Source organism: Oncorhynchus mykiss, chromosome 1 (genome assembly GCF_057628025.1).
Source record: "Oncorhynchus mykiss isolate SJ-2025 chromosome 1, ASM5762802v1, whole genome shotgun sequence".
NCBI lineage: Eukaryota > Metazoa > Chordata > Actinopteri > Salmoniformes > Salmonidae > Oncorhynchus > Oncorhynchus mykiss.
The window spans coordinates 3,767,071-3,792,500 of NC_143022.1; the positions used below are offsets into that span (position 1 = coordinate 3,767,071).

The 25,430-nt window shown below is 43.6% G+C and overlaps 1 protein-coding gene across 8 annotated transcripts in view; it reads right to left on the reverse strand.

The window, feature by feature from the left end:
• Window positions 1-19,544, reverse strand: part of LOC110518923 (lipoma-preferred partner homolog) — a 475,008-nt gene extending 455,464 nt beyond the window's left edge. Inside the window, exons 1-2 of one of the 8 annotated variants that reach the window (XM_090231894.1) lie at window positions 18,663-19,544; window positions 12,004-12,091 (exon numbers count right to left, since the gene is read on the reverse strand). The gene's annotated coding sequence lies outside the window, so the exon portion shown is untranslated. Of the gene's footprint in view, window positions 1-8,438; window positions 8,756-12,003; window positions 12,137-18,662 lie in introns of those variants that run through there. The other 7 variants (XM_090231657.1, XM_090232022.1, XM_090231701.1 and 4 more) reach the window with 7 other exon arrangements.
• Between the last annotated feature and the right edge of the window lie 5,886 nt (window positions 19,545-25,430).

Here is a 25,430-nt window from a genome sequence, read left to right on the forward strand (position 1 = left end):
GGTCCCATGTGGCTCAGCTGGGAGAGCACGGGGTCCCATGTGGCTCAGCTGGGAGAGCACGGGGTCCCATGTGGCTCAGCTGGGAGAGCACGGGGTCCCATGTGGCTCAGCTGGGAGAGCACGGGGCTTGCAACGCCGTGGTTCTGGGTTCGATTCCTATCGAGGACAAGTAATGAAAACTCACCACTTTTAAGTTGCTCTGGATAAGAGCATCTGCTAAATGTGAAAAAGTTCAAAACTACATCGACTAATGAAACCTGCACCAATGGAGGTCAACAGAGCCAATAGGGTGGAATGTTTACATCTTCATGGGAATTAGGCGCACAGTGCTGAACCAATCGGTTTTGAGATTAGGGCTGTCCCTGACAAAAAAAAAACACAAAAAAAAGCCTATCGACCAGTCGACTAATTGGGGTCAGCCCCTATTTGAGATTGAGACAAACAGTGACAAAGTGATGAACCAAATCTGTTTTTGAGACAGAGACAAACAAATGAAACAAGAGTGCTTCTCAGGCTGGTGTTTACACACACACACACACACTACAGTACTCAGTAATCTCAGTGTCCAATCTTCACTCAATCTCTGCTCCTCTCAAAGGCTCAACGGTGAGAGGCTGCCAGAACTGCGTCTAATGAAGTAATGCAGTAATCAGGAGATAGACGAGTAAAAATAGAACACAATCAAGCCCGTAAATAAAATAAATAAAACGATTCTCCTTATTAAAGAAGGCAGATTACCTCTTACTTAGCTTTAGTCTCCTTAAAAGAGGATCCTTTGACTAATTGCTCTTGTTAATCAAGCTTTAGGTTTAATTGTTGACAAGAGATCCATTTGGAAGACTTAAGTCTAAAAACAACATCTCAAACAAATGTCTCCCCAGGAGGCTATCAAGCTAGCTAACATCTTTACATTGAGGACTGTTGAAGAGAAACAAGTGAGAGCAGATGTAGACTTCTTGACTAGCATCCCAAATGGCACCCTATTCCCTACTGGTATTAGGGTCCCTATTCCCTATCTAGTGCACTACTGGTATTAGGGTCCCTTATTCCCTATCTAGTGCACTACTGGTATTAGGGTCCCTATTCCCATCTAGTGCACTACTGGTATTAGGGTCCCTATTCCCTATCTAGTGCACTACTGGTATTAGGGTCCCTATTCCCTATATAGTGCACTACTATATATATGATGGAGGCGGCTGATGGAGGCGGCTGATGGAGGCGGCTGATGGAGACGGCTCATGGAGACGGCTGATGGAGGCGGCTGATGGAGACGGCTGATGGAGGCGGCTGATGGAGGCGGCTGATGGAGGCGGCTCATGGAGACGGCTGATGGAGGCGGCTGATGGAGGCGGCTCATGGAGGCGGCTCATGGAGGCGGCTGATGGAGGCGGCTCATGGAGGCGGCTCATGGAGGCGGCTCATGGAGGCGGCTCATGGAGGCGGCTGATGGAGACGGCTCATGGAGGCGGCTGATGGAGGCGGCTCATGGAGACGGCTGATGGAGGCGGCTGCTACAGACGGCTGATGGAGGCGGCTGATGGAGGCGGCTCATGGAGGCGGCTCATGGAGGCGGCTCATGGAGGCGGCTGATGGAGACGGCTCATGGAGGCGGCTGATGGAGGTGGCTCATGGAGACGGCTGATGGAGGCGGCTGCTACAGACGGCTGATGGAGGCGGCTGATGGAGGCGGCTGCTTCGCTAGTAGGGTTGCGAGAGGTTCTGGCCCTTTGTTAAGCGTTGTCCCTTTGAGAATAGGAATAAAATGCTCCACAATTCTCCTTCATATTTCCAGGAACCATGCCGGGATTAAATTATACTGTGGTTGTTGAACATGATGTGTGGGACTGTAGACTCAATCCCAGAAAACCCCTGTATTGTTGAACAGGAGGAGAAGGAGAAGTGTGGGACTGTAGACTCAATCCCAGAAAACCCCTGTATTGTTGAACAGGAGGAGGAGGAGGAGGAGATGTGTGGGACTGTAGACTCAATCCCAGAAAACCCCTGTATTGTTGAACAGTTGGACTGTAAACCCCTGTTTTGTTGAACAGGAGAAGGAGGAGATGTGTGGGACTGTAAACCCCTGTAGACTCAATCCCAGAAAACCACTGTTTTGTTAAATTACTTCATTGTGAAAGTGAGATAAAAAAAAAAATAAGATTGGAAGTTAAACCAAACATAAGAACATGTATTGCTCTATTGAATCTACATCAATAGTTGTGGCTTTTAAGAGAAATACAATATTGCAATTCGATTTAAGAGCTAAAAAATATTTATAATTTAGCTAAATGGTTATTTATTATGTAGGCTAGGCTATTGACTGTATAAAAGGTCAACGGTGATGTTAATACCGTATAGACGTTGTGGATCTAGGAGAAAACATTACGAATGCTTATCCGGGGTGTTTATTTATTAATAGTCACGTTTGGGTTTATAGCCTTACGTAAAAAGCCAATTATTTAATGACATGATACAAGGTTCAGCAGGACTACTTGCAACAGCATCTAAGTCAAGCCTGGCCAACAACAAAAAAATCAACCGAAACGAAGCTCCAGACAGACTGGGAAACCATCAGCCCTGGACACAGAGAACTGTGGGAGTACAGCGAAATTCACAAAGTATTCAGACCCCTTCCCCTTTTCAACAGAAATACCTTATTTACATCAGTATTCAGACCCTTTGCTATGAGACTTGAAATTGAGCTCAGGGTGCATCCTGTTTCCATTGATCATCCTTGAGATGTTCCTACAACTTGATTGGTATTTCTACAACATGTTGGTATTACAGACTCAGTCAGGGCCAAGTTGAAAATGTCTGTGGTAAATTTAATTGAATGGACATGATTTTGAAAGGTACACCCCTGTCTATATAAAGTTGACAGTGCATGTCAGAGCAAAAACCAAGTCATGAGGTTGAAGGAATTGTTCGTAGAGCTCCGAGATAGAATTGTGTCGAGAATTGTGTCGATCTGGGGAAGGGTACCAAAATATTTCTGCAGCATTGAAGGTCCCCAAGAACACAGCGGCCTCCATCATTCTGAAATGGAAGAAGTTTGGAACCACCAACACTCTTCCTAGAGCTGGCAGCCTGGCAATCGAGAGGACCTTGGTCAGGGAGGTGACCAAGAACCCGATGGTCACTCTGACAGAGCTCCAGAGTTCCTCTGTGGAGATGGGAGAACCTTCCAGAAGGACAACCATTTCTGCAGCACTCCACCAAGCTGGCCTTTACGGTAGGGTGACTAGACGGAAGCCACTCCTCAGTAAAAGGCACATGACAGCCCACTTGGAGTTTTCCTAAAGGCACCTAAAGACACTCAGACCATGAGAAACACGAATCTCTGGTCTGATGAAACCAATATTGAAATATTTGGCCTGAAAGCCAAGCATCACGTCTGGAGGAAACCTGGCACCATCCCTACGGTGAAGCATGGTGGTGGCAGCATCATGCCGTGGGGATGTTTTCAGCGACAGGGACTGGGAGACTAGTCAGGATTGATGGAAAGATGAATGAGGCAAAATACAGAGAGATCCTTGATGAAAACCTGCTCCAGAGCGCTCAGGACCTCAGACTGGAGCGAAGGTTCACCTTCCAACAGGACAACGACCAAAAGCACACAGCCAAGACAACACAGGAGTGGCTTCGGGACAAGTCTCTGAATGTCTTGAGTGACTTGAACCTGACCGAACATCTCTGGAGAGACCTGAAAATAGCTGTGCAGTGACGCTCCCCATCCAACCTGACAGAGAGGATCTGCAGAGAAGAATGGGAGAAACTCCCCAAATACAGATGTACCAAGCTTGTAGCGTCATACCCAAGAAGACTTGAGGCTGTAATCGCTGCCCAAGATGCTTCAACAAAGTACAGAGTAAAGGTTGAATATTTATGTAATATTTCAGTGTTATTTTTAATACATTTGCAAAAAATGTCACAAAGAATATATGTTTTTGCTTTGTCATTACAGGGTATTGAGTGTAGATTGATGATAAAACTAATTATTTAAATCAATTTTAGAATAAGGCTGTAACGTAACAAAATGTGGGAAAAGTCGAGGGGTCTGAATACTTTCTGAACGCCCTGTATATCCAGCAGGCACCACCAGGGCGTGTGTGTGTGTGTGCGCGCGTCTCAAGTAGCACCCTATCCCCTATACAGCGTCCTACGGACCCTGGTCAAAAGTAGTGTAGTGTGTAGCGAAAGGGTTCCATTTGGAACACAACCCATGTGTCAAGCTAAAAGGTAATCAAATTATCAACACCATGCTATCATTAAAAGTCGTCACCATCCTCCTTTCCAGCTATGTTTAATCCTGTTAGGATTTGACTCATTCCTGCTACTTCTACTGCGGGCCCAGCTCTTATTATGTGGCTGGCAGGCTGGAAAACGTTTGAAGTGAAGGGTGAAGGCGAACAACCGGAGTCGCAGTGGTCAGAGCAGGTTGTCTCACAAATGACCTCCTGTTCACTACTTAAGTACATACGGTGCCATAAGGCTCTGGTCAACGATAGTGCACTATGTAGGGAACAGGGTGTCATTTGGGACGAGGTATTGAAGCACATATGCTGACAGACAGCAGTACGGGTCAACAAGTCTGACATGTATGTGAATCACAAATTTAAAAATGGGCCTGTTGTCTTCTGGAAAACCATCCATCCTGTCTGAACTCAATCATATCTTTTCAAGACAGTCCTGGTTTTCAGGATAACGCCGGTATTCGGTCTTGGACATTTTCCACTGGATGGCAGGTTGTAATTCCCTACGACATCAAAAAAAATACACAAATGGCAGAGTGAAAAGTAATTAGGGCCCTATAAAATCTGGGGGTTTTGTTGCCCGATTCCTTTTTTCCCCCCCAAATTCCATTTTCTCCATTTAAAATAAAAATAAAAAATTTGCTCGTTGAATCACACTTCTTCTATAGAAAAACAACTAAATTGGAACCACATCAGGAGACCACTTGTCTCTTGTCAGGAGACATACAAGTCTGGGACAAATATTCTTTGTTTTTTTGGTGGTATAGTTACCCTTTAATGGAGGTTTTCACCAGCAAAACAACGTTGTTTTGTTATTGATGTTTCTATAGCACTCATCTGATCACAGAGCTTGCTAAATAAAATGTCCACTGGATTGATGCAAATAACCATGATATCATTCTGCCAGGTGGACATTTTTCTGTCACAAAGTAGACAGACAGACACCGAGACCGACACAGAGACACAGACAGAGACAGACAGAGACAGAGACAGAGACAGAGACAGAGACAGACAGAGACAGACACAGACAGGTCCTGTGCTACTTTCAGAAAGTTGCATGAAAATAGGAATCACTGATGTTGTTCCTGTCTTATGATTACATTTAGTTTATTTATAAGTTCAATAAATGTTAATATATTGTTGAATTCCATTTTAATGTCTGGATTCTGTCATACCGTCCTAAGTAATCGACAGAGAGACAGCGGTCAGAGCAGGGCTGTAGTAATCGACAGAGAGACAGCGGTCAGAGCAGGGCTGTAGTAATCGATAGAGAGACAGCGGTCAGAGCAGGGCTGTAGTAATCGATAGAGAGACAGCGGTCAGAGCAGGGCTGTAGTAATCGACAGAGAGACAGCGGTCAGAGCAGGGCTGTAGTAATCGACAGAGAGACAGCGGTCAGAGCAGGGCTGTAGTAATCGATAGAGAGACAGCGGTCAGAGCAGGGCTGTAGTAATCGACAGAGAGGCAGCGGTCAGAGCAGGGCTGTAGTAATCGACAGAGAGACAGCGGTCAGAGATGGGCTGTAGTAATCGACAGAGAGACAGCGGTCAGAGCAGGGCTGTAGTAATCGACAGAGAGGCAGCGGTCAGAGCAGGGCTGTAGTAATCGACAGAGGCAGCGGTCAGAGCAGGGCTGTAGTAATCGACAGAGAGACAGCGGTCAGAGCAGGGCTGTAGTAATCGACAGAGAGACAGCGGTCAGAGCAGGGCTGTAGTAATCGACAGAGAGACAGCGGTCAGAGCAGGGCTGTAGTAATCGACAGAGAGACAGCGGTCAGAGCAGGGCTGTAGTAATCGACAGAGAGACAGCGGTCAGAGCAGGGCTGTAGTAATCGACAGAGAGGCAGCGGTCAGAGCAGGGCTGTAGTAATCGACAGAGAGGCAGCGGTCAGAGCAGGGCTAAAACAACAGCAAAGTGATGGAACCACATCAGATAACCCTCTAAGCTACATGTTGAGGGTATACGAAACAGGGTCGACTAAATTCAATTTTATCAATAGGATCCTTTTTTCCAAGGAAGTCCTGATTTTCTTAGAGATAACCTGAAGGGCCTGGGGGTTTAGTTAAAACATCCTCCAACGGACTGATGGTACAGATACCACGAGAGAACCACCTGCTTTAACAGTCTCCTTTTCAGCTCATTTAACACCTGATTTACTTAAACATTTATGCTGGTGGGAATTGGCCTATATGGATAGGGCTAAAAATGAAACGTTTCCTACTGAAGAAATATGAAACACATAACCATGGGAAAATTATTAGACCAAAAAAAAAGGTTCAGTTCACCTGACACAAGACTGAATCAAAACATTACACTGTTGATTTTATGTACATTTAACATTTACCGTAGTTTTCGCCTCATTTGTTGATAACGAAAAGTGAAAATACTCTGAAAACATTTAGTAACATGATCAGACTATAAAAATAGGTGCAAGATAAGACATAAAAATGATAAGGGTTTGAGTGAGCAAGCTGGTGTCTCCAAGTGGCCCCACACCTCTCCTGACTGTGGGTTTGAGTGAGCAGACAAGCTGGTGTCTCCAAGTGGCCCCACTCCTCTCCAGACTGTGGGTTTCAGTGAGAGGACTAACTGGTGCCTCCAAGTGGCCCCACACATCTCCAAACTGTGGGTTTCAGTGAGAGGACTAACTGGTGTCTCCAAGTGGCCCCTACACCTCTCCAGACTGTGGGTTTCAGTGAGCAGACAATCTGGTGTCTCCAAGTGGCCCCACACCTCTCCAGACTGTGGGTTTGAGAGAGCAGACAAGCTGGTGTCTCCAAGTGGCCCCACACCTCTCCAGACTGTGGGTTTCAGTGAGAGGAGTAACTGGTGTCTCCAAGTGGCCCCTACACCTCTCCAAACTGTGTGTTTCAGTGAGAGGACTAACTGGTGTCTCCAAGTGGCCCCACAACTCTCCAAACAGTGGGTTTCAGTGAGAGGACTTCCTGGTGCCTCCAAGTGGCCCCACACCTCTCCAAACTGTGGGTTTCAGTGAGAGGACTAACTGTGTTAACAGTTATACTGCTATAATGTACTGTAACACAGTAAACTACCAGCCCGGCTATAATGTACTGTAACACAGTAAACTACCAGCCCTGCAATAATGTACTGTAACACAGTAAACTACCAGCCCTGCAATAATGTACTGTAACACAGTAAACTACCAGCCCTGCTATAATGTACTGTAACACAGTAAACTACCAGCCCTGCTATAATGTACTGTAACACAGTAAACTACCAGCCCTGCAATAATGTACTGTAACACAGTAAACTCCCAGCCCTGCTATAATGTACTGTAACACAGTAAACTACCAGCCCTGCTATAATGTACTGTAACACAGTAAACTACCAGCCCTGCAATAATGTACTGTAACACAGTAAACTACCAGCCCTGCAATAATGTACTGTAACACAGTAAACTACCAGCCCTGCTATAATGTACTGTAACACAGTAAACTACCAGCCCTGCAATAATGTACTGTAACACAGTAAACTACCAGCCCTGCAATAATGTACTGTAACACAGTAAACTACCAGCCCTGCTATAATGTACTGTAACACAGTAAACTACCAGCCCTGCTATAATGTACTGTAACACAGTAAACTACCAGCCCTGCAATAATGTACTGTAACACAGTAAACTACCAGCCCTGCAATAATGTACTGTAACACAGTAAACTACCAGCCCTGCTATAATGTACTGTAACACAGTAAACTACCAGCCCTGCAATAATGTACTGTAACACAGTAAACTACCAGCCCTGCTATAATGTACTGTAACACAGTAAACTACCAGCCCTGCAATAATGTACTGTAACACAGTAAACTACCAGCCCTGCTATAATGTACTGTAACACAGTAAACTACCAGCCCTGCAATAATGTACTGTAACACAGTAAACTACCAGCCCTGCTATAATGTACTGTAACACAGTAAACTACCAGCCCTGCTATAATGTACTGTAACACAGTAAACTACCAGCCCGGCTATAATGTACTGTAACACAGTAAACTACCAGCCCTGCTATAATGTACTGTAACACAGTAAACTACCAGCCCGGCTATAATGTACTGTAACACAGTAAACTACCAGCCCTGCTATAATGTACTGTAACACAGTAAACTACCAGCCCTGCTATAATGTACTGTAACACATCTGAGAGAGAAGAGCACAGAGTATGATACTTACAAAATCCTGATTTTATTATCCTTAGAATATAGACAGCAACCCTCAGTTCATTCAGTCAATGGCAGTTAACTTGGCGAAGAATCTCCCTCAGTTTATGCTGCTCAAATGACTCATATCGCCTCTTCTCCTTTCACCCTCTCCTCTCCCCTACAGACATGAGCCACGAGTAGCCAAACATCCCCTCTCCTCTCCCCTACTTCTCAGACGAGTAGCTAAACATTTCCAAATATGGAGAAAATAAATGATAGAAAGATTTGAGTGCAAAAATCAATTCCACAATTCAGCTTTTAGTCCAGAATGCCACATATTTCAGGACTAAGTCAGAGGGGCCAAATATGTGGTTCAACCCGTTCACCAGGAATAACAATGACGTTTACACAGGTCTTTATGAAGGAGTTGGTTAGTCCTGACCTAAGAAGGGTAATCGTGAGAGCTCAGTGCTCAGTCTGCCATGTGCTCCAGTCAATTAACTCATATATACATGGATAAGCCAGTAGTCTGATTCTACCCTACAGGGATAAGCCAGTAGTCTGATTCTACACTACGGGGACAAGCTAGTAGTCTGATTCTACACTACGGGGACAAGCCAGTAGTCTGATTCTACACTACGGGGACAAGCCAGTAGTCTGATTCTACACTACAGGGACAAGGCCAACAGTCTAGTCTACAGGGACAAGGCCAACAGTCTAGTCTACAGGGACAAGGCCAACAGTCTAGTCTACAGAGACAAGGCAAACAGTCTAGTCTACAGAGACAAGGCCAACAGTCTAGTAAGGCCAACAGTCTAGTCTACAGAGACAAGGCCAACAGTCTAGTCTACAGGGACAAGGCCAACAGTCTAGTAAGGCCAACAGTCTAGTCTACAGAGACAAGGCCAACAGTCTAGTCTACAGAGACAAGGCCAACAGTCTAGTCTACAGGGACAAGGCCAACAGTCTAGTCTACAGGGACAAGGCCAACAGTCTAGTCTACAGAGACAAGGCCAACAGTCTAGTCTACAGGGACAAGGCCAACAGTCTAGTCTACAGAGACAAGGCCAACAGTCTAGTCTACAGAGACAAGGCCAACAGTCTAGTCTACAGAGACAAGGCCAACAGTCTAGTCTACAGGGACAAGGCCAACAGTCTAGTCTACAGGGACAAGGCCAACAGTCTAGTCTACAGGGACAAGGCCAACAGTCTAGTCTACAGAGACAAGGCCAACAGTCTAGTCTACAGGGACAAGGCCAACAGTCTGATTCTACACTACATGAATAAGCCAGTAGTCTGATTCTACACTACGGGGACAAGCTAGTAGTCTGATTCTACACTACGGGGACAAGCCAGTAGTCTGATTCTACACTACGGGGACAAGCCAGTAGTCTGATTCTACACTACGGGGACAAGCCAGTAGTCTGATTCTACACTACGGGGACAAGCCAGTAGTCTGATTCTACACTACAGGGACAAGGCCAACAGTCTAGTCTACAGGGACAAGGCCAACAGTCTAGTCTACAGGGACAAGGCCAACAGTCTAGTCTACAGGGACAAGGCCAACAGTCTAGTCTACAGAGACAAGGCAAACAGTCTAGTCTACAGAGACAAGGCCAACAGTCTAGTAAGGCCAACAGTCTAGTCTACAGAGACAAGGCCAACAGTCTAGTCTACAGGGACAAGGCCAACAGTCTAGTAAGGCCAACAGTCTAGTCTACAGAGACAAGGCCAACAGTCTAGTCTACAGAGACAAGGCCAACAGTCTAGTCTACAGGGACAAGGCCAACAGTCTAGTCTACAGGGACAAGGCCAACAGTCTAGTCTACAGAGACAAGGCCAACAGTCTAGTCTACAGGGACAAGGCCAACAGTCTAGTCTACAGAGACAAGGCCAACAGTCTAGTCTACAGAGACAAGGCCAACAGTCTAGTCTACAGGGACAAGGCCAACAGTCTAGTCTACAGAGACAAGGCCAACAGTCTAGTCTACAGGGACAAGGCCAACAGTCTAGTCTACAGAGACAAGGCCAACAGTCTAGTCTACAGGGACAAGGCCAACAGTCTGATTCTACACTACATGAATAAGCCAGTAGTCTGATTCTACACTACGGGGACAAGCTAGTAGTCTGATTCTACACAACGGGGACAAGCCAGTAGTCTGATTCTACACTACGGGGACAAGCCAGTAGTCTGATTCTACACTACAGGGACAAGACCAACAGTCTAGTCTACAGGGACAAGGCCAACAGTCTAGTCTATAGGGATAAGGCCAACAGTCTAGTCTACTGAATCATCTATTACAATAGACTAAAGAATCACCATCTGAATCATCTATTACAATAAACTAAAGAATCACCCTCTGAATCATATTACAATGGGCCTGGGAATCACCATCTGAATCATCTATAGATTGATATGTTATGGGACTCAATGTAATTACAACAGACCAAGGAATCACCATCTGAATCATCTATAGATTGATATGTTATGGGACTCAATGTTATTACAACAGACCAAGGAATCACCATCTGAATCATCTATATATTGATATGTTATTGGACTCAATGTAATTTCAATAGACCAAGGAATCACCATCTGAATCATCTATAGATTGATATGTTATGGGACTCAATGTAATTACAACAGACCAAGGAATCACCATCTGAATCATCTATAGATTGATATGTTATGGGACTCAATGTAATTTCAATAGACCAAGGAATCACCATCTGAATCATCTATAGATTGATATGTTATTGGACTCAATGTTTAAATAAAGGTTTAGGCTAAATAAAAAATGAACCCTGGTCCTTTCCCAAACCACCTGAGGTGCATGTAACAGGTAGGTTACTAAACAGTGAGGTGTCAGACAGATTCATCTCCTGGTGATTAACATGCGGGGCAGACAGGAAGGGAAACGACAGCCGAACCACAGGAGGCTTTGGAGAGAATACAGGCAGCTGAGTCAACAGGAACATCTCCTCAAGAAGTTGAACTGAAATCTCAGAATTTCATTTTATTTTACCTTTATTTAACTAGGCAAGTCTGTTAAGAACAAATTCAGTTAAGAACTTATTTTCAATGACGGCCTAGTGGGTTAACTGGCCTAGGAACAGTGGGTTAACTGACCTAGGAACAGTGGGTTAACTGACCTAGGAACAGTGGGTCAACTGGCCTAGGAACAGTGGGTTAACTGGCCTAGGAACAGTGGGTCAACTGGCCTAGGAACAGTGGGTTAACTGGCCTAGGAACAGTGGGTTAACTGGTCTAGGAACAGTGGGTTAACTGGTCTAGGAACAGTGGGTTAACTGGTCTAGGAACAGTGGGTCAACTGGTCTAGGAACAGTGGGTCAACTGGCCTAGGAACAGTGGGTCAACTGGCCTAGGAACTGCCTTGTTCAGGGGCAGAACGACAGAGCTCGGAGACCAACACTAGCTGAACCACAGCTGTATACTGTAGTATGACCTGCACAGACACATGTACTGATTCAAACACATTAGTCCCACAACCAGCTACTTACTGTACATGACAATTGGGAGCAACATCAACATTGACATGGATGGAACAGCGAGTTAAAGGTATGACCAGGCCTACCTCTTCTTCTCTTGACGTACGGGCCTCACAGCTGACAGTTCTTTGGTATTTTCCTTGTCGCTGCCTCGTTCTCCTGAATGACACCTTCCTTCACGTCGGGAAAACAAAGAACAGGGAGAGAGAACATGTATCACTGTGTGGACAGAGAGAGAGAACATGTATCACTGTGTGGACAGAGAGAGAGAACATGTATCACTGTGTGGACAGAGAGAGAGAACATGTATCACTGTGTGAGCTGAGCCTGTGTAACAGGCCTGTGCTTCCTTCCCTCTCCTCACCCCTATCTGTGCTCGAACCAGGGACCCTCTGCACACATCGACAACAGCCGCCCTGGAAGCATCGTTACCCATCATGCCACAAAAGCCACAGCCCTTGCAGAGCAAGGGGGCCAACTACTTCAAGGTCTCAGAGCGAGTGACGTCACCCGATTGAAACGCTATTAGCGCACCACCGCTAACTAGCTAGCTGTTTCACATCGGTTACACCTGGACAGGCAGAGAGAGATACCATGTATCACCATGTATCACTGTGTGAGCTGAGCCTGGACAGGCAGAGAAACCATGTCTCACCATGTATCACTGTGTGAGCTGAGCCTGGACAGGCAGAGAGTGGTTAGAGCGTTGGACTAGTAACCGGAAGGTTGAAAGATAGAATCCCCGAGCTGACAAGGATAAAAATCTGTATTTCTGCCCCGGAACAAGGCAGTTAACCCACTGTTCCCTGGGAGGCCGTCATTGAAAATAAGAATTTGTTGGTAACTGACTTGCCTAGTTAAATAAAGGTTAAATAAAGAAAGAAAACCCACAGTGTGAGCTGGGCCTGGATGAGTCAGTGATACTTAGGACTGCAACATTCTAAGTCATTCTGCAGGGCTCTCCAGAGGGTAGTGAGGTTTGCACAACGCATCACCGGGGGCAAACTACCTGCCCTCCATGACACCTACAGCACCCAATGTCACAGGAAGGCCAAAAAGATCATCAAGGACAACAACCACCCGAGCCACTGCCTGTTCACCCCGCTATCATCCAGAAGGCGAGGTCAGTACAGGTGCATCAAATCTGGGACAGAGAAGACTGAAAAAAAACAGCTTCTATCTCAAGGCCATCAGACTGTTAAATAGTCACCACTAGCCGGCCTCCACCCAGTACCCTGCCCTGAACCTTAGTCACTGTCACTAGCCGGCTACCACCCTGTTACTCAACCCTGCACATTAGAGGCTGCTGTCCTCTGTACATAGACATGGAATCACTGGTCACTTTAATAATGTTTGCAAACTTCCCATGGAAAAATTCCAGAAATTTACTGGAAAGTTCCCGACCCTTCGCAACCCTAGATGCATTCACACACAGTGCATTTGGAAAGTATTCAGACCCCTTGACATTTGCAACATTGTTACATTACAGACTTATTCTAAAATTGAATTTACAAAATCCCTAAAATCCACACACAGTACCCCATAATGAAACAAGTGAAAACTGGTTTTTAGAAATGTTTGCAAATGTATTAATAAAAAACAGAAATACCTTATTTACATCAGTATTCAGACCCTTTGCTATGAGACTCGAAATTGAGCTCAGGTGTATCCTGTTTCTAGTGATCATCCTTGAGATGTTTCTACAACATGTTGGTATTACAGACTCAGTCAGGGCCAAGTTGAAAATGTCAGTGAAGAAAGACACTTGCCAGTTGGTCAGCGCATGCTCAGAGGAAACGTCCTGGTAATCCGTCTGGCCCTGCGGCCTTGTGAATGTTGACCTTTTTAAAGGTCTTACTCACATCGGCTACGGAGAGCATGATCCCACAGTCGTCCAGAACAGCTGGTGCTCTCATGCATGCCTCAGTGTTGCTTGCCACAAAGTGCACATAGAAGTAATGTAGCTTGTCTGGTAGGCTTTTGACACTGGGAAGCTCGCGGCTGTGCTTCCCTTTATCGTCCGCAATAGTTTGCAAGCCCTGCCACTTCCGACGAGCATCAGAACCGGTGTAGTAGGATTCAATTCAAGTCCTGTATTAACGCTTTGTCTGTTTGATGGTTCTTCAGAGGGCATAGCGGGATTTCTTATAAACGTCCAGGTTAGAGTCCCGCTACTCTACCCTTTAGCTCAGTGCAGATGTTGCCTGTAATCCATGGCTTCTGATTGGGGTATGTACGTACGGTCACTGTGGGGACGACATCGTCGGTGCACTTATTGATGTAGCCAGTGACTGATGTGGTGTACTCCTCAATGCCATCGGAAGAATCCCGTAGCCTATTCCAGTCTGTGCTAGAAAAACAATCCTGTAGCTTAGCATCTGCGTCATCTGACCATTTCCATATTAAGCGGGTCACTGGTACTTCCTGCTTGAGTTTTTGTTTGTAAGCAGGAATAAGGAGGATAGATTTATGGTCAGATTTGATAGATGGAGGGCGAGGAAGAACAGCTTCTCTGTGTGTGGAGTAAAGTTTTTTTTCCCTCTTGTTGCACATTTAACATGCTGGTAGAAATGAGGTCAAACGGATTTAAGTTTTCCTGCATTAAAGTCCCCGGCCACTAGGAGCGCCGCCTCTGGGTGAGTATTTTCTTGTCTGCTTATGGCCTTATACAGCTCATTGAGTGAGGTCTTAGTTCCAGCATCGGTTTGTGGTGGTAAATAGACAGCTAAGAAAAATATGGATGAAAACTATTGGTAAATAGTGTGGTCTACAGCTTATCATGAGATACTCTACCTCAGGAGAGCAAAACCTAGAGACTTCCTTAATATTAGGTTTCGCGCACCAGCTGTTATTGACAAATAGACCCTTTGCCTTACCGGAGGCAGCTGTTCTATCTTTCCGATGCACCAAAAACCCAGACAGCTGCATGTTATCCATGTTGTCGTTCAGCCACGACTCGGTGATATTACAGTTTTTAATGTCTTTGATCGGAGCTCATCCTGTATGTTACCCAGTTGATTGGTTGGTCAATAGGACAGATGGTAGAGGAGGGTTACACACTCGGCGTACGGAATCTTACAAGGCACCCCGACCTATGACCCCTATATCTCCGTCCCTTCTTCATGTGAATGACGGGGATTTGGGCCTTGTCGGGTATCTGGAGTAAAATCCTTTGCGTCCGACTCATTAAAGAAAAATCTCAGTCCAGTTCGAGGTGTGTAATCGCTGTTCTGATATCCAGAATCTATTTTCGGTCATAAGAGACGGTGGCAGAAACATTATGTGCAAAATAAGTTACAACAATTTTTTTGTTTTTTTAAACACACAATGACAACGTTGGTTAGGAGCCCATAAAAACGACAGACATCTCCTCCGGCGTCATAAAACCGAAAAGTTGTCCAATGAATTGTCCAATGCACCCTGTGTTGGGCTGACTACAGATGGATGGACCTCCAGGGTTACAGAGCTACTTAACAGTGACATCACATCACATCACATGACCCCCCCCCCCCCCCCTCTCCGGGAGTGAGACATGAGAAGTACTGTACTACAAACACACCACCTTTTATGAGAGTCACACAAAGTAGGCATATTTTTCTCTTGGTAAAATAACACATATAATGTCTGAGCCATGTTTACATTTTGATTACTCATTGCTCTTTACTATAGTGTTGTTGTTGACGAGAAATTGTGTTTTAATTTAACAAAATCCAAAGCGCCGTTGTTCCTCTCAACCATTATCTCCTGATCATTTATGGAATCAAGGATACCAACACTACGTATTTTATTACATAAAGTCAAATTAATTAAAATTTAAATGAATAAATAAATTAAAATAAATTAAAATTAGTAACTGTTGGCATTTTAAAATGTTCCCTGCTGTAACCAAACCGTGACCCCAAAAAAACTACAACAGGTACTGAACCGTTACACCCCATAAGTCCTGCGTCACACGACGCACATCACTTCGCTGTCCCGTCCTGCTAACGTGACAGCTTCACGACCTTTCCACCTACTGTGACAGTTCCGAGACAGAGGAATGAGCTTGGCTAGTATATACAGTAGGCCCGAGGCTCTTCGTATAGTCTATGTTCTCCAATATGTCAATGTGTAGGCCACTCGAGCTTATCAGATTGGATCTTCAAAGTCTAAGACGATATCTTTCTTTCTGATCTTGTATTACGAAGTTCATGCATTGTGTCCTCTAGACATGAGTCAAGATAACATATTAGGCCGGGAATTGAATCCTCATACATATCAGTAGTACAGTGCATTGCAAAAGTATTCGGCCCCCTTGAACTTTGCGACCTTTTGCCACATTTCAGGCTTCAAACATAAAGATATAAAACTGTATTTTTTTTTGTGAAGAATCAACAAGTGGGACACAATCATGAAGTGGAACGACATTTATTGGATATTTCAAACTTTTTTAACAAATCAAAAACTGAAAAATTGGCCGTGCAAAATTATTCAGCCCCCTTAAGTTAATACTTTGTAGCGCCACCTTTTGCTGCGATTACAGCTGTAAGTCGCTTGGGGTATGTCTCTATCAGTTTTGCACATCAAGAGACTGACATTTTTTCCCATTCCTCCATGCAAAACAGCTCAAGCTCAGTGAGGTTGGATGGAGAGCATTTGTGGCCTCTTGGCTGCATCTCTGATCAGTCTTCTCCTTGTATGAGCTGAAAGTTTAGAGGGACGGCCAGGTCTTGGTAGATTTGCAGTGGTCTGATACTCCTTCCATTTCAATATTATCGCTTGCACAGTGCTCCTTGGGATGTTTAAAGCTTGGGAAATCTTTTTGTATCCAAATCCGGCATTAAACTTCTTCACAACAGTATCTCGGACCTGCCTGGTGTGTTCCTTGTTCTTCATGATGCTCTCTGCGCTTTTAACGGACCTCTGAGACTATCACAGTGCAGGTGCATTTATACGGAGACTTGATTACACACAGGTGGATTGTATTTATCATCAGTCATTTAGGTCAACATTGGATCATTCAGAGATCCTCACTGAACTTCTGGAGAGAGTTTGCTGCACTGAAAGTAAAGGGGCTGAATAATTTTGCACGCCCAATTTTTCAGTTTTTGATTTGTTCAAAAAGTTTGAAATATCCAATAAATGTCATTCCACTTCATGATTGTGTCCCACTTGTTGTTGATTCTTCACAAAAAAAAATAGTTTTATATCTTTATGTTTGAAGCCTGAAATGTGGCAAAAGGTTGCAAAGTTCAAGGGGGCCGAATACTTTCGCAAGGCACTGTATATGCATAGCTCCTGTTCTGCAGTCCTACAGAGTCCTGATCTCACCTGAAATGTTTACATCTTCTTTCAGTTGTATCCTCATTAAAACCTTATATTGAAAACACACAGGCCTGGTAGTGAAGCTAGAGCTAGTGGCGCTAGTCTCAGCCTCATAGGGCTGCTTGGGCTCAAAGCTACAGGGAGGGGGGGGGGGCTAGCTAAGGGACTACACTTTTAACTTGAGAGTCGCATCTCCACGACTGTCAAAATGTGTCTTTTTTTTTTAAAGCAGAGATGTTTAAAGACAGTTGGGTTTAATGTTTCCCGAGTCCAAATGTGTGGGGAAGGAAGGATGACACCGATATATTCAGTTTGATGAGCGAGCTCTCTGGGGGGGGTCCTTGATGTTATTGATTTGAAATTCATATCAAAAGTGGGAGTTTGATTTGAATCTCTTCAGCAGCAACTCAAGGGGGAGAGATTAATATTTCACCATGTTAGCTACTTTCAGATGAGATGAACAAAGTCTTTGGTGTGTAGACATGATAGTTAGTTGTCGTCCCAAGACTTACATATTTCCATTCTTGAAATGCATCGGAAGCCAATTCAGTCAAATAATGCATTCCAGTGCTAATAGACTTTGTAAACTGTGTCACTGTGGGGGGGGAGAGAAAACATCTGCACATTATATTTACCCCTTATGCAATGACTGAGAATTATGGTAAGAACTAGGGTCAAGTCTACCATCACATGGTAACCTGGTAAGCCTTGCACCTTTTGGTTTGTGAAGCCTAGTATTGATTGAAACAACTGGGCTCCGTAAGGAAGTGTCATGAATCCCGTCTGCACAGCGCCAGCGCAGACGGTCTCTCGTCAAACCAGACACACATATTAGTTGTTCTAGAGAGATGAGTTTACACTTCAGCAGTGACATGTTACTATTCTAGACTGTGGCAAATCCTAACAAACCCAGGTTTAAAACGTCGTGCATATGTTAAATGATTAATACTGAAACTATTATGGAAATAGACACGTTGTCCCGGCGGTAAAAACATGATGTTCCGCATTGGGTTTTTTTATCCGTCATTTACAGTCCACCTCGAGAGGAATGGACTTGAACATAAATCATGTCAAAATATAGACGCGCAAACAGACACAATGACGCAAATACCGAGCGTGAAACTACACCATCTACTTAGTAAGTGTGTTCTACGTTTCTGTTGTGCAAAACTATTGCTACAATATGTCGGTGTAAGGTAACAAGTTAGCTATGTGGTGAAAAGCCTGTCGACCCCCCCTTTCGGAGCGGTGAGCCCACGCCCTCGACTTCAACTCCGAGCTACAGTAGAACATCACCTCAACGAGTTAACAAAACGCTTTATGCTACTTCTTCTGCACTCTTTATGTCGACTAAAAACAACACGTCATTGTAAGCTACATTTCTAGAATAACTCTATGTTCAAGTACATTAAATATGAAATAGTTCCCATGTGTTTCTTACCTCGGGGCTTTCTAGGAATCCAGAGAGTTTCAAATCCCACCAAAGTGAAAATAATTTTTTTCCCAAATCTGGAAGTGGCAGGCAGTGACGTCAGAGTTGGAAATTCCAACCGCAGGAGAGTCCTTGGAGAAGTTTGCCCATTTAAGGCAGTATGTTGTATTCACAAAACGCTCTTCCTCATCTTATCGTGTGTGTGTTTGTTTTGTTGTGCAAAACATTGTAAAGCACACTAATTCATCATCATGAGCATCAACTAGACAGCTATATCCTTCATACATTATTGTAATTGTAAACTAAATCATTAATTCAATGAAAATTTAGATTTTGACAATTTTCTCAACATTTTCTTGAGGTTCACAAATAACATTATCTTGGTAATATAGGGTTAGGGTAATATAGCTCTACAAATAACATTATCTTGGTAATATAGAGTTAGGGTAATATAGCTCTGCAAACAACATTATCTTGGTAATATAGGGTTAGGGTAATATAGCTCTACAAACAACATTATCTTGATAATATAGGGTTAGGGTAATATAGCTCTACAAACAACACAACATTATCTTGGTAATATAGAGTTAGGGTAATATAGCTCTACAAACAACACAACATTATCTTGGTAATATAGAGTTAGGGTAATATAGCTCTACAAATAACATAGAACGAAGACAAGAGATGATAGACTTAGCCTTTAAACAAAGTAAATAATATATTGTTTCATTTTTTTGTTGTTGCAATGACGACATCAAAACAGACTATACACATTTCAAAATACCACCTGAGAGCTTGTTCATTCATTTAAAAAAAAAATCAAATTTTTTTTAAAACTTAATTTTAAACTCATTCCCCGCTGACCTTTCTGTGAGTGGTAACCTGCACAGTAAACCATATCAAACACGGGCTGGTTTCTGCTTCACCACATGTGATTGCCATGCAAAGCAGTTTGTTTGCATGTCCTGGATTTAATGCAAATAACTGGTAACTGCACTAAAAACCCCTTTGATTTGTGCATGCATTCTAAGTAGCAGTACAATAGTGGTGTTATAATGCACTTAGGTTGTTGAATCGCAGATGGCATCCTATTCCCTACATAGCACACTACTTTTCAGCAGAGCACCGTAGAGGACACAGCCTGACTCTCTGATTCCACAGCTAGGGTTTACAGGGGGGAGAGATTGTCTCTCGACAGATTCGCCAAAACCATTTTGTGGGTTATCCTTGCTTCCCCAGACGAATGTCAGTTGGGTGCAATTTTCGATTCGAATTTGGTTTGTGGTTGAGACAGGGTCGTAAAAATGTCTTCGTCGGGGTCTTCCTCTTGTCTGTTTGGATGGCTATACATAGTATACGTAGTCTCCCCCTAAATTATAATGGTATGGCCTGCAGAGATAATCAAGGGATCTTACATTCCAGACGGTATTCTAGAACATACCATCTCAACTCCGTTGGGTGTGGTGGATTGTATTTAAAGGTTAAAAAGCCTGTTATCACCTTGCCCCTGATACATGGCTGTTGACTCCTATAACGACTTGCCGGTTTCAAAACCCCAGCGTCTCCCCGCCTGTAGGAAGACCTGTAAAACCTCTGCTCCAATCAGAGTATCTAGGAGTCATCAGCCATGCATCAGGGCAAGAAGTAAACTTACACTTGTTAAAGAACTGTTGGTAAAAAATAGACTGACTATTATTATCAAGATAAATAGAGTTACCAGTTACCACTTAAATCATGATGGGACATTTATTTTTTGGGGGGGGGGTGACTGTTTTCACCATTGTGTTTCCTTGATCTTGTTGACCCACTCTGTCTTAATGTCAGGGGGGTCTGTATTACACCTCTGACACCTTACATTGGAAGAAGGGGTATTATTTGCTATACAACACTATGCCACATCTAAGAGTTAACAGCATTAGGCCTGTTGTCACCACGACAAGAAGTAAGAACACATGGCCCTCTACGGTCTTGTCCACTTGTGTGTGTGTGTATGTGTGTGTGTGTGTGTGTGTGTGTGTGTGTGTGTGTGTGTGTGTGTGTGTGTGTGTGTGTGTGTGTGTGTGTGTGTAGGTGTGTGTGTGTGTGTGTGTGTGTGTGTGTGTGTGTGTGTGTGTGTGTGTGTGTGTGTGTGTGTGTGCAACAGCATATTGTATCTGTGCTGCTATAGATGATACAGTATTGGGACAGTGACACATTTATTTGTTGTTTTGGCTCTTTACTCCAGTTCGTTGGATTTGAAAATCAAATCAAATTGTATTTGTCACATACACATACAACAGGTATGTAGACCTTACAGTGAAATTCTTACTTACAAGCCCGTAACCAGCAATGAAGTTTAAAGGAAAATACCCCCCCCGTAACAAATCATTCAAGAGCAGCAGTACAATAACAGTAGTGAGGCTTTATACAGGGGGTACCGGTACAGAGTCAATGTGGAAGCTATATACAGGGTGTTATGGTACAGAGTCAATGTGGAAGCTATATACAGGGGGTACTGGTACAGAATCAATGTGGAGGCTATATACAGGGTGTTACGGTACAGAGTCAATGTGGAGGCTATATACAGGGTGTTACGGTACAGAGTCAATGTGGAGGCTTTATACAGGGGGTACCGGTACAGAGTCAATGTGGAGGCTATATACAGGGGGTACTGGTACAGAGTCAATGTGGAGGCTATATACAGGGGGTACCGGTACAGAGTCAATGTGGAGGCTTTATACAGGGGGTACCGGTACAGAGTCAATGTGGAGGCTATATACAGGGGGTACCGGTACAGAGTCAATGTGGAGGCTAAATACAGGGTGTTACGGTACAGAGTCAATGTGGAGGCTATATACAGGGGGTACCGTTACAGAGTCAATGTGGAGGCTATATACAGGGTATTACGGTACAGAGTCAATGTGGAGGCTATATACAGGGGGGTACCGGTACAGAGTCATTGTGGAGGCTATATACAGGGTGTTACGGTACAGAGTCAATGTGGAGGCTATATACAGGGTGTTACGGTACAGAGTCAATGTGGAGGCTATATACAGGGGGTACCGGTACAGAGTCAATGTGGAGGCTATATACAGGGTGTTATGGTACAGATTCAATGTGGAGGCTATATACAGGGTGTTACGGTACAGAGTCAATGTGGAGGCTATAGACAGGGTGTTACGGTACAGAGTCAATGTGGAGGCTATATACAGGGGGTACCGGTACAGAGTCAATGTGGAGGCTATATACAGGGGGTACTGGTACAGAATCAATGTGGAGGCTATATACAGGGGGTACCGGTACAGAGTCAATGTGGAGGCTATATACAGGGGGTACCGGTACAGAGTCAATGTGGAAGCTATATACAGGGTGTTACGGTACAGAGTCAATGTGGAGGCTATATACAGGGGGCACCGGTACCGAGTCAATGTGGAGGCTATATACAGGGGGTACCGGTACAGAGTCAATGTGGAGGCTATATACAGGGTGTTACGGTACAGAGTCAATGTGGAGGCTATATACAGGGTGTTACGGTACAGAGTCAACGTGGAGGCTATATACAGGGTGTTACGGTACAGAGTCAATGTGGAGGCTATATACAGGGTGTTACGGTACGGAGTCGATGTGGAGGCTACACAGAGTTAATTTGCGGGGGCACCGGTTAGTTGAGGTAATGTGTACATGTAGGTAGAGTTATTAAAGTGACTATATATAGATGATAGCAGAGAGTAGCAGCAGCGTAAAGGAGGTGTGGTTGGAGGGGGGGGCAATGAGCCAGCTAACGTTGATAAACATATAGAAATAACTGTTGATTTTCTGATTCAATAAGAAAGTTAAACGTTTTCTGTGTTTTTGATTGTTGAGTCAATTAGATCATGCTAATTTCAAGCTAATCTTTAAAAAAAAAAATATATATATATATATATATATATATATATATATATATATAAAGTTAGTTTTGTTACTGGCTAACTCATTGATCCTGCTCTGTAGTGTTCCCCCTCAGGTATATATATATATATATAAATATATTGTCCTTCAAGGCCTCAAGGTTCTCTCCAAGGGCACAAGCAGATTTTGTAGTTGTTGGAAAGTGCTGTATTCTTCCCTGTGTGACACTTGTCCGCCTGACGGACTCCAGGAAATCACTGGGCTGTTGACGGAGTTCATCATCTCTATCTATTATTGCATCATCACAGAGCGATTGGTGCCACAGTGACTTGGGCCAACAAGTCCGATAGATTTAAAAAAAAATCTGGTGTTTTATGACCGATTCTGAAACAATGACACACAGATGTAAAAAAAAAAAATATTTAAAAAAATAATAAAATTAAAAATGTATTAAATTAAAAGTGAATTGACATAATATACTGTAAGCACTTCAACAAGTACAACAACAACTGTAGAAATGAAACAGTATGTCAAGTCAACCTCTAAAGATGCTTTGAATATCACAATTACAGGCACAATCACTAAAGTAACTTTGAGATGGTATATTTTCAAATTACAGTTCCTGAGATCTATGTGAGTAGACGGGTTAAAACAGCATATATTTCTCCCTCCCTCTCTCTCTCTCTCTCTCTCTCTCTCTCTCTCTCTCTCAATTCAATTCAATTCAAGGGCTTTATTGGCATGGGAAACATGTGTTAACATTGCCAAAGCAAGTGAGGTAGACGACATACAAAGTGAATATATAAAGTGAAAAACAACAAAAATTAACAGTAAACTCTCTCTCTCTCTCTCTCTCTCTCTCTCTCTCTGTCATTTCAATTCAATTCAAGGGGCTTTATTACCATGGGAAACATGTGTTAACATTGCCAAAGCAAGTGAGGTAGATCATTTACAAAAGTGAAATAAACAATAAAATTAACAGTAAACATTACACATACAGAAGTTTCAAAACAATAAAGACATTACAAATGTCGTATTATATATATACAGTGTTTTAACAATGTACAAATGGTTAAAGTACACAAGGGACAATAAATAAGCATAAATATGGGTTGTATTTACAATGGTGTTTGTTCTTCACTGGTTGCCCTTTTCTCGTGGCAACAGGTCACACATCTTGCTGCTGTGATGGCACACTGTGGAATTTCACCCAGTATATATGGGAGTTCATCAAAATTGGATTTGTTTTCGAATTTCTTTGTGGGTCTGTATAATCTGAGGGAAATATGTCTCTCTAATATGGTCATACATTGGGCAGGAGGTTAGGAAGTGCATTTCAGTTTCCACCTCATTTTGTGGGCAGTGAGCACATAGCCTGTCTTCTCTTGAGAGCCATGTCTGCCTACGGCGGCCTTTCTCAATAGCAAGGCTATGCTCACTGAGTCTGTACATAGTCAAAGCTTTCCTTAATTTTGGGTCAGTCACAGTGGTCAGGTATTCTGCCGCTGTGTACTCTCTGTTTAGGACCAAATAGCATTCTAGTTTGCTCTGCTTTTTTGTTAATTCTTTACAATGTGTCAAGTAATTATCTTTTTGTTTTCTAATGATTTGGTTGGGTCTAATTGTGCTGCTGTCCTGGGGCTCTGTAGGGTGTGTTTGTGTTTGTGAACAGAGCCCCAGGACCAGCTTGCTTAGAGGACTCTTCTCTGTAGATGATGGCTTTGTTATGTAAGGTTTGGGAATCGCTTCCTTTTAGGTGGTTATAGAATTTAACGGCTCTTTTCTGGATTTTGATAATTAGTGGGTATAGGCCTAATTCTGCTCTGGGTGCATTATTTGGTGTTCTACATTGTACACAGAGGATATTTTTTGCAGAATTCTGCATACAGAGTCTCAATTCGGTGTTTGTCCCATTTTGTGAAGTCTTGGTTGGTGAGCAGACCCCAGACCTCACAACCATAAAAGGCAATGGGCTCTATGACTGATTCAAGTATTTTTAGCCAAATCCTAATTGGTATGTTGAAATTTATGTTCCTTTTGATGGCATAGAATGCCCTTCTTGCCTTGCCTCTCAGATCATTCACAGCTTTGTGGAAGTTACCTGTGGTGCTGATTTTTAGGCCAAGGTATGTATAGTTTTTTGTGTGTTCTAGGGCAACAGTGTCTAGATGGAATTTGTATTTGTGGTCCTGGCAACTGGACCTTTTTTGGAACACCATTATTTTTGTCTTACTGACATTTACTGTCAGGGCCCAGGTCTGACAGAATCTGTGCAGAAGATCTAGATGCTGCTGTAGGCCCTCCTTGGTTGGTGACAGTAGCACCAGATCATCAGCAAACAGCAGACATTTGACTTCGGATTCTAGTAGGGTGAGGCCGGGTGCTGCAGACTTTTCTAGTGCCCGCGCCAATTCGTTGAATATATATATGTTGAAGAGGGTGGGGCTTAAGCTGCATCCCTGTCTCACCCCACAACCCTGTGTGAAGAAATGTGTGTGTTTTTTGCCCATTTTAACCGCACACTTGTTGTTTGTGTACATGGATTTTATAATGTCGTTTGTTTTACCCCCAACACCACTTTCCATCAGTAGCAGACCCTCATGCCAGATTGAGTCGAAGGCTTTTTTGAAATCAACAAAGCATGAGAAGACTTTGCCTTTGTTTTGGTTTGTTTGGTTGTCAATTAGGGTGTGCAGGGTGAATACATGGTCTGTTGTACGGTAATTTGGTAAAAAGCCAATTTGACATTTTCTCAGTACATTGTTTTCATTGAGGAAATGTACGAGTCTGCTGTTAATAATAATGCAGAGGATTTTCCCAAGGTTACTGTTGACACATATTCCACGGTAGTTATTGGGGTCAAACTTGTCTCCACTTTTGTGGATTGGGGTTATCAGTCCTTGGTTC